This window comes from Cavia porcellus, unplaced genomic scaffold (genome assembly GCF_034190915.1).
Source record: "Cavia porcellus strain 051 isolate PalLab524CR breed Dunkin Hartley unplaced genomic scaffold, mCavPor4.1 scaffold_13, whole genome shotgun sequence".
Classification (NCBI taxonomy): domain Eukaryota; kingdom Metazoa; phylum Chordata; class Mammalia; order Rodentia; family Caviidae; genus Cavia; species Cavia porcellus.
In genome coordinates, this window is record NW_026947496.1 from 3,075,226 (window position 1) to 3,083,243 (window position 8,018).

Below are 8,018 nucleotides of genomic sequence, written 5' to 3' on the forward strand. Positions count from 1 at the left end.
TTTTTAAATATAACTATTCAAAATAACAGCATTAGTTATGTTCCTGCCACTTTGTTTTGAAACCTTTATTATTATTTGGGGTTCTTTGTTATTGTTATTTATTTGTCTCTTCTGTTTCCTGTTTTTCATGTATTTTTTCCCCCTAATACAGTAAGGATTGGTGTACATGTATAGGCTTATACATGCCTAGAACTTCTAAAGAGTTTATAAGAATTGATTTTATTATCTGTGATGGTATGAACATCTATGAAACATTATGATAGGCATTGCTGATATTCTATTCAATAATGCTTTTCTCCTTTGTTTTGATAGGTTTTAGCTTTTTTGATGTCAATATGTGTGAAGATATGTCAGTTACTTTGAAGGCAACAAGAGACATTATAGTAGCCATTGTTGATTTTCCAATTGTCTGGTTTTGAAGTCCTGTAATGCTTTCATTCTTTTGTTTTGATCATTATTGTGCTATTTTATTTTGTTCAAATTCATTGTATGTGAAGATATGGAAACTACTTTGAAGAAAGCAAGAGACATTATGGTACCTGCTGTCAGTTTCCTGTTGTCTTGTTTTGAAACCCTCTGTTGATTGCATTGTTTTGTTCTGATTGGCTTTGTTGTTTTATTTTATTCTCTTTAAAATAAAAGAGAATCAAAAAAAGAAGAAATAACGACAAGCAAATCAAGTAAGTAGAGGACAGTACTAAAATTGACTTTGAAATACAAAAATTGATCTTTTCATAAATACTTTTTCCTTCTTTTCTGGTTATCTATAGATTCAGATTCCTAGTAGTTTTATAACCTAAACTACTGGACAGCTTGTATGAAAAGCATATTGATTAATGCTTAAGTAATTATTTTCAATTGAAATAATAATTGTGTATTGCTTCTGAGCCTATTGGTAAAGATCAAATGTCGTATGTGTTCTTATCAGTTTAGTATCTGATGTGTCCTCTACTTGATGACAATTTATTGAGTGGATTTTTGGAGCTGGCTGAAGCACTAACTTTCTGTTTCCACTCCACGCATCAACCTGGTACTGACGTTATACTAGGAATGGTGCAACAACAGCAACAACAACAGCAACAGCAACAACAAAGGAAAAGAAATGTTTTGATGAGTAGTGGGAGAACATGGGGGATTGATAGCAGCAGCTTCAGAGGCTCTCTGAGAAACCACATTCAAAATCCAAGGATGGTGCCAGGCGAGAAATGCTAAGCAAGGGGAGACACATTTTGCAGACACAGAAACAAAGTAAACTAAGAGAAACCAACTGGAAATGCAATCCCGGTGATATAACAGGAAAAGATAAGGTCTCAGCATGGAAGCTGGACCCCGTGCCATTGGAAGCTGTGATTTGAAATTCCTGAAGCTGCTGCTGTGTCCCAATCTGCATGACAAGGAGAGAGGCATGAAAGGTCTGAGAGTGGGAAGTGATAAATGGAGTTGAGAGCGGGACTGGCTGGGAGCCCTGCATTGACCTGCAGTGAGTGAGCAGATCGGGGACCCTTCCACAGAGTAGGAGGCTTCAGCAAAGGACATACTGGGACTGGGCATGCTACCTGGAACAGGATGCTGCAGTGACTTCAGTCATATATTCCCCTCTCAAGCAGGATTGTTGGGGAGTGCCTGGCCTGCATGATGCTGCTGACTAAGACCCAGTAGGCGAGCCCCACACAGGTCCCAGCACCTGGAGGTGCACCCTAGCAGTGAAGCCTTTGGTAGGTTGACTGGAGGGGTGGGCCCAGCATAGGCTACCCAGATCTGTGTCTCCCTAGTACACCGCAATGGGCAGGAACACCTAGCTGGTGCAGTTATAACTTTAGAGCACTTTCTTTTCTTTTCTTTTGTACAATGACAATTACACATTTTGGGTTTTGTTACTCCCACAGTTCTTAATACTTTTTTTGAAGAGAGTAAAACCAAATGCGAAGTATCAGAACAGAGTCAGTCAAGTCAAAAGGATGGATATAATAGATAATGTAAAACAACATACTAGGTGACCAACAATGGTTACCATACTACCTCTTGCTATTTTACAAAGAATTGCCAGTTATAATAAAATTGAATGAACAGTAAAGAATATAGCCAAAGCATTGGAGACATTACAGGACTTTAAAAGAAGATAATAGTCAACCAGAATTGGCATCATAATGATTCTTATTGTCTTCAGTTTTGCCTCTACTTTTGAACTTGGTACTATCAGGCAAAGTAGATTAGGGGAAAATCAGTCAAAACAAGATGGTGAGGGCAATACAGTATTTCAAATCAAATTAATAGGAAATCAAAGTAGGTTACTATAATGTATCTTGATATTTTTTATTTATTTTCCCTTAATTAAAAAGATAAAAAGAAAAAAGTAAGTAATTTTTTTAAAAAGGGATTGAGATAAAAGAGGGCATAACAACAGAACAGTGCAGGTCAAAACATAACCATTGAAGCAAAATAGTGTTTCACTACAAGATATCCTGACATAAAAATAGTTACCATAGTGTCTTCTTCCTTGAAATCTTTGAGTATAACTTTGTATATTTGAGTATAACTTTTGTAGCACCAAACATATCAAGACATTTAAAACCATTCAGGAGAATCAAATTAGTACACAGTATTTAGAATCCATTAACAGAAAATGAACTATGGTTTCTGTATAATCTCCTTGTCTATAAAAGTTTTTACTTATATTATCATATATAATAAAATCCAATAAGATACAACCTTTTAAGACTGATGGATACAGAAGAATACAAGTTTGATGGGACTTCAAAACAAGATGATACTAAATCTGCACTAGCTATTATGATGTCTTGTTTTCTCCAGAATAGCTGTTCCTACCATCTGATCTTCTCTGCCTCATTTCTGTTGAGCTCTTTTTCTGTCGTTTGTTGTCAGTTTGTCTTCTTCATTTTGCTTTCTGCTCCATTCATTGTGGCCTCTCTGCCACTATTTCTGGAATCTTGGTATTTTCCTTTTTTACAATATCCTGCAGTATTCTCTGTAGAGTTGAATTGGTGGTTGCAAATTCCGCTAGTTCCCCTTTATCCTGGAAGCACCTTGTTTTTACATCAATTTCTAGGGACAGTTGTGCAGGATATATCGATCTTGGCTGGAGGTTATTATCTTTCAAAGCTTTAATTATTTCCCCCCCATGCTCTTCATGATTTGATGGATTGTGCCGAGAAGTCTGCTGTAATTCTGATGGGGGTTCCCTTGTAAGTGATTTGTTTCTTGTCTCTGATGGCTTTTAATATTCTATTCTTATATTGGATTTCTGGAATTTTGATTATTATATGCCTGGGTGTAGCTCTGTTTGGGTTGTAGGTGGCTGGGGAACTACATGCTTCATACATCTGAGTATCTTTACCATTTGCCAAATTAGGGAAATTCTCTTGGATTATTTCTGTGCATAGCTTCTGTAGTCCATTTGTTTGTGTCCCTACTTCTTCTTTTATGTTCTTAATTCTTAAATTATAGATCCTCTTATCATCTTCTAGCCTTTGTATTGTTGCTGGGTTTTATTGTTATTTTTAAGAAGTTTTTCATTTCATTCTCCCATATTACAAATCTGCCCTCCTGTTCAGATAATCAATCCTTAGTTTCTTTCAAGCTTTCATGCCAGTTTTTGATGGAGTTTTTAGTTTCCTGTTAATCTCTTTGAACCTGCTTCACATACTCTATGTTTTCTCTATTTTCTCCATCAAACAATTCTCCCCCCTTTTTTTTTCTTCTCTTGCATTACACCATTTGTTTTTTCTTGGGCAATGCTTAGCATTTCTCCAACTATTCTACTTACATCTTGCTTCAGGTCATTAATAACTTCATTCCTGAACTCATCTATGAGGCTCAATGATAATATTTTATGATGATCACCTAGAGTTTAATATAAGAAAGTGCTAGAAATGTGTCCACAACACTAAAGACCCAGAATATTCAGCCAAGGGCCTGGATCCCACAGCAATGTCCTGCATGAGTCCAGGTACAAACCTAGAGCCCATGACAATGCCTCCCATGAGTCCAAGTGGAGGTCTAGAGCCCACAAGGACACACATCAGTCTGGTTTACAGATCCATGCTGGAAAGGCTCAAAGGTCAATGGTGGAAGCTAGAAAGTCTACCAGCAGTGTGAAGGCAGTTTGCTGGTAGGTGGAGGGTTCTATAATGAAGCCAATGAGTCATGCTCAAAATAAGAGCCAGGGATGCCCTGAAAAGTACTACAGCTATCCTCAGCAACATGGAATACTCAAGATCCTCTGACAATAAGTACAGTCAAGTACATGCCAGAAAGCCAGCATGACCAGTTTGTCCTTGAGATTAAATGGCACACATCCTTCATTTCAGAGCCAGGAAGTGATGATCAATGTAGGGATTAGAGCTTCCCCAAAGTGAACCACAGCCACTCTCACCAACAAGCTCCTCATTTCTTCTGATTAAAATGGTCACACTCACACTAGGAAAGGTGGTCTTGATGAGTTCCTCCAGGAGAATCAATGGCTCAAACAGCAACACACAGGAGAATACACAATGCCTAGCTTCTCTTTCTCCACGTCTCCATTTATGCTAGAAATTTTCCTCATGTTGAGCATCTACACTCAACACCATGCTGATTTAATACAGCTGGCATTCAGTTGACCATCAATTTTTAATCCATAACAGTCCTAAAGGACCATCTCAGCCAGTGAGTTCAGAGTCTCCTCTAAGTAATGAACATTTTGTTCAAGTGTACCCAGATCACGCTATATTTCTTTGCTCAGTATCTGGCAATTTCAATCTCCCTTTATGAGGGCTGTTTTTCCTAGTACTGTGGAACTGCCTATTCCTAATCCTAAAAGAATGGGAATTAGGCATGGGGCTTCTTTTTCTCTCATGAGGTTTGGTAAACCCATATGTTCCCTACTTCTTTATTCAGAATACCTGTACACTTGGGGAAGAATATGAGTTAAGATACAGAGCCCAGGGTAAGGTCCAGTGAAGACAGCCAGAGAGTGTAAGGGTGAGGCCTATTGTACAGGCCAACCAACAGGGAGACCAAATGTTGGTTTGGGGGTAAGAGACATTTTCTACATACACAGTTGAATTACAATTGTTTTCAAATGTGGAGTGCTTCAAGGGGAATTTTACAGACTTCATGAAAATTCCAGAGCTCTGAATATTTCCCAAAGTGAGGGATTTAGGTCCCTATTTCTATCAACTATAGGGTGAGGAGGATAATCTGTATACATACAAACAGATTTAGGGCCTGCATCTTTGGAGCTTGGTTTTTAAAGTGTCAGAAGACATTTTGGTAGTTCAGTTAGCTGGAGTCTTTGGTCCTGAGGCATGAAGTGGGAGTGATAAATTCAAAGGTTCTTTCTGTCAAGCTTGTGGAGTGTAGCAGTACTCAAGGTGATTGTATAGCATCCTTCAACATGGTTGCCTAGGAATATAGGTCTTCTCCTTTTGGTGTAGATTTGATCACCAGATTGAACTGCCATGGGTCATTAGATCTTTCAGGAACTGTCTTAGTGGCCACAGAAGAGCAGGCAGTGGAGAGTCTGTAAGTGTTAGGCTGTAAGTTTCCCTGTTAGTGACAGCAGCCAAATTATCATCTTGAATATGGGGGAGTAAGAGGGTGGTCGATCATACATTGCATCAAAAGGAGTAATGCCTTGGAGGTGTGGAGTACATCATGCAAGTATAAGGGCAAAAGGAAGAAGACTTACCCTGTTTTCACCAGTTTCAAAAGCCAGTTTTGAAGTAGTTTCCTTTATTCTACTGTTTATTTTCTCTATTTGGCCAGAACTTTGAGGCCAGTAGGCACAATGTAATTTCTAATTGAGTTTTAAAACTGAAGTTAAATTATGAGTGATCTGAGCTGTGCAAGATTGGCCATTGTCGGACCCCAGGGAGGTGGGCAAACTGAATCGAGGCACTATCTCATTGAGGAGGTTCTTAGCTATGATGAGAGTTGGTTCAGTCTGAGTAGCAAATCCTTCATCCACCCAGTGAATGTGTCTACAAGAACTATGAGATTTTTATGTTTCCTCTTCCTGGGCCCATTTTGGTAGTCTATTTCCCAGTGGTATAGAGGTAAGTGCTTGTTGTCTCTTTCAAATGTCAGTGGGGACCTGTTGTTTAGGGTTCACTTGAAGATATTTTGGGAATTTTCAGTTGACCTCTTTGGCCAGGCAAGATAACTTGGTCAAGTTGATTCCTCATAAATGAGTGGCCAGAAGTGTCTCCTAGATGAGCTGAGAGCCCACTGATTCTGAGATGAGAATTAACCCATCAGGTTAGGTCTGGCAGTCTTCTGGAGAAAGTTGGGCCTCTAAGCTTTTGGCTCGTCTCAAGTCTGCATCTGAATAGGATGGTTTAGGTAGCACAGGTGTCGGTTGAGCCATGAGAAGAATTGCAGGACCTGGTGGTTTTAGTGCCACCTTTTTGGCTGTCTTATGATTTAGAGTATTTCTAGGAGCTATTGGGTTGTCTTCTCATTGATGTGTCAAACAGTGCATAGAGAAAACCTTTCAGGTCAACAAAATCACAGCCAGGATGTCTTAAGATATCAGGGATATTCTTGATGTTTGTTCCTGCTGAGGTTAATAGTCCTTTTTCCTGATAAATGTGCCCATGTACATGGATAGTAGCAAAAGTGTGCTATTTGTATATACATTTATAGATTTATTTTGTTCCCATCATAGGGATTGAGTAAGGGCTATCAGTACTGCCCACTGAGTTGAAGTTCCCACTTCTAAAGCTTGGGTCCATATTACCTCAGTTTTGGTGGCCACCATAACTCCTCCCCTGGAGTATCTTGGTGAAAGTAGACACTACTGTCCGAGAAAAAGTTTCAGGATGGACAAGCAAGACATCAACCAGGCCAGCTAGCAGGCTTGAAACCAAATCATATGTATATTGCATTGAGCAATCATTATTTGGCAAGGGAGTCACTGGATTGAGGGCAGAGGTAGACAGGAACTTGATGTGGTCAGAATCTGGTAAAAGGGCTTGGTACTGGAAAATGTGAGCACTGGAAAACCATCTATCAGGAGATGACTGCAATAGTATCTCCACAGCATGTAAGGCCACTCCTTGGAGTCTTTGGCCAAAAGTCAATTTAGAGGCTTCGTTGGTTGTACTGGCTTCAATTATCCATAAGCAATTTGTACACCCTGTAGCTGTGGGGACTACTTGCCAGAAGAGATAGGTGACAGGCTCTTTTAGGGTACTGGGATAAGGCCCCTTTTGTGATCCTATGTCACTCTGTTACATGTAATTGGAAAGGTTCAGGGAGAGCTTGTTCCTCTATCTGAGTTCACGTTAAAATTCCAGATGAGTTCCATTCAGTAGAGATGTAAAGTGGTTAAGCTGTGTCTGCAAAACTCGGGATCCACAACCAGGAGTAGCCCAAAGGCCCTAGAAATTATCTGAGTTGGCACATTGGGGAAGGGATTTTTCAGATGTTTAATTCCCATGGATTTTTGTTGTTGAAGACCTTTTGGGCTACCACCACTAACTGTGAGTGTGTCTTTATAATCTTTTGTAATATATGGGGCTGACTGGGACACAAATGTGATGTTTACAGCATGTTTGTCCTCATGCCTCTGGATCAATAGGTGTATAAATATGATATGGATCTAGGAGCCACTCCAAGAATGTGGATAGAGCCTCTTTAGGCCCCTAAGTTAATCTCTATGCATGCTTAGACTGATTGGTTGACTTCTGAGTGGTCATCTGTTAAACACTGAAGTGTGTCTGATGATACCATACAAAAGCCTCCTTACCTTGGATTTCAAATAGCATAAGTGAAGGGAAGCACTAGGTCCTAAAAGTTTGGGTCACTTCTGGGTCACCATCTGGTACTAGGACCAGTTTTTGTCCCAGGTTGCACATGCATTCTCATTCCTCAGGAGTGAAAAGCTCCCTGAGAAGCTGTCAGTGGGCTCTTCACAGGGAGGGAGTCGGGAGGTAGTCCCAACTTGGAAGCTGAGAAAAAGGGCATCTGCTATGGGTGTGTAAGATCTTTAGGAGGAGAATGGTCCCCATGGAACC

At 39.8% G+C, this 8,018-nt stretch overlaps 1 non-coding gene across 1 annotated transcript; it reads left to right on the forward strand.

Moving 5' to 3' along the window:
- The first annotated feature begins 876 nt into the window (after positions 1-876).
- On the forward strand, positions 877-1,064 carry LOC111756377 (U2 spliceosomal RNA). The gene has a single exon (XR_002790865.2). It is a non-coding gene; the product is annotated as a U2 spliceosomal RNA (small nuclear RNA).
- The last annotated feature ends 6,954 nt before the right edge of the window (positions 1,065-8,018 follow it).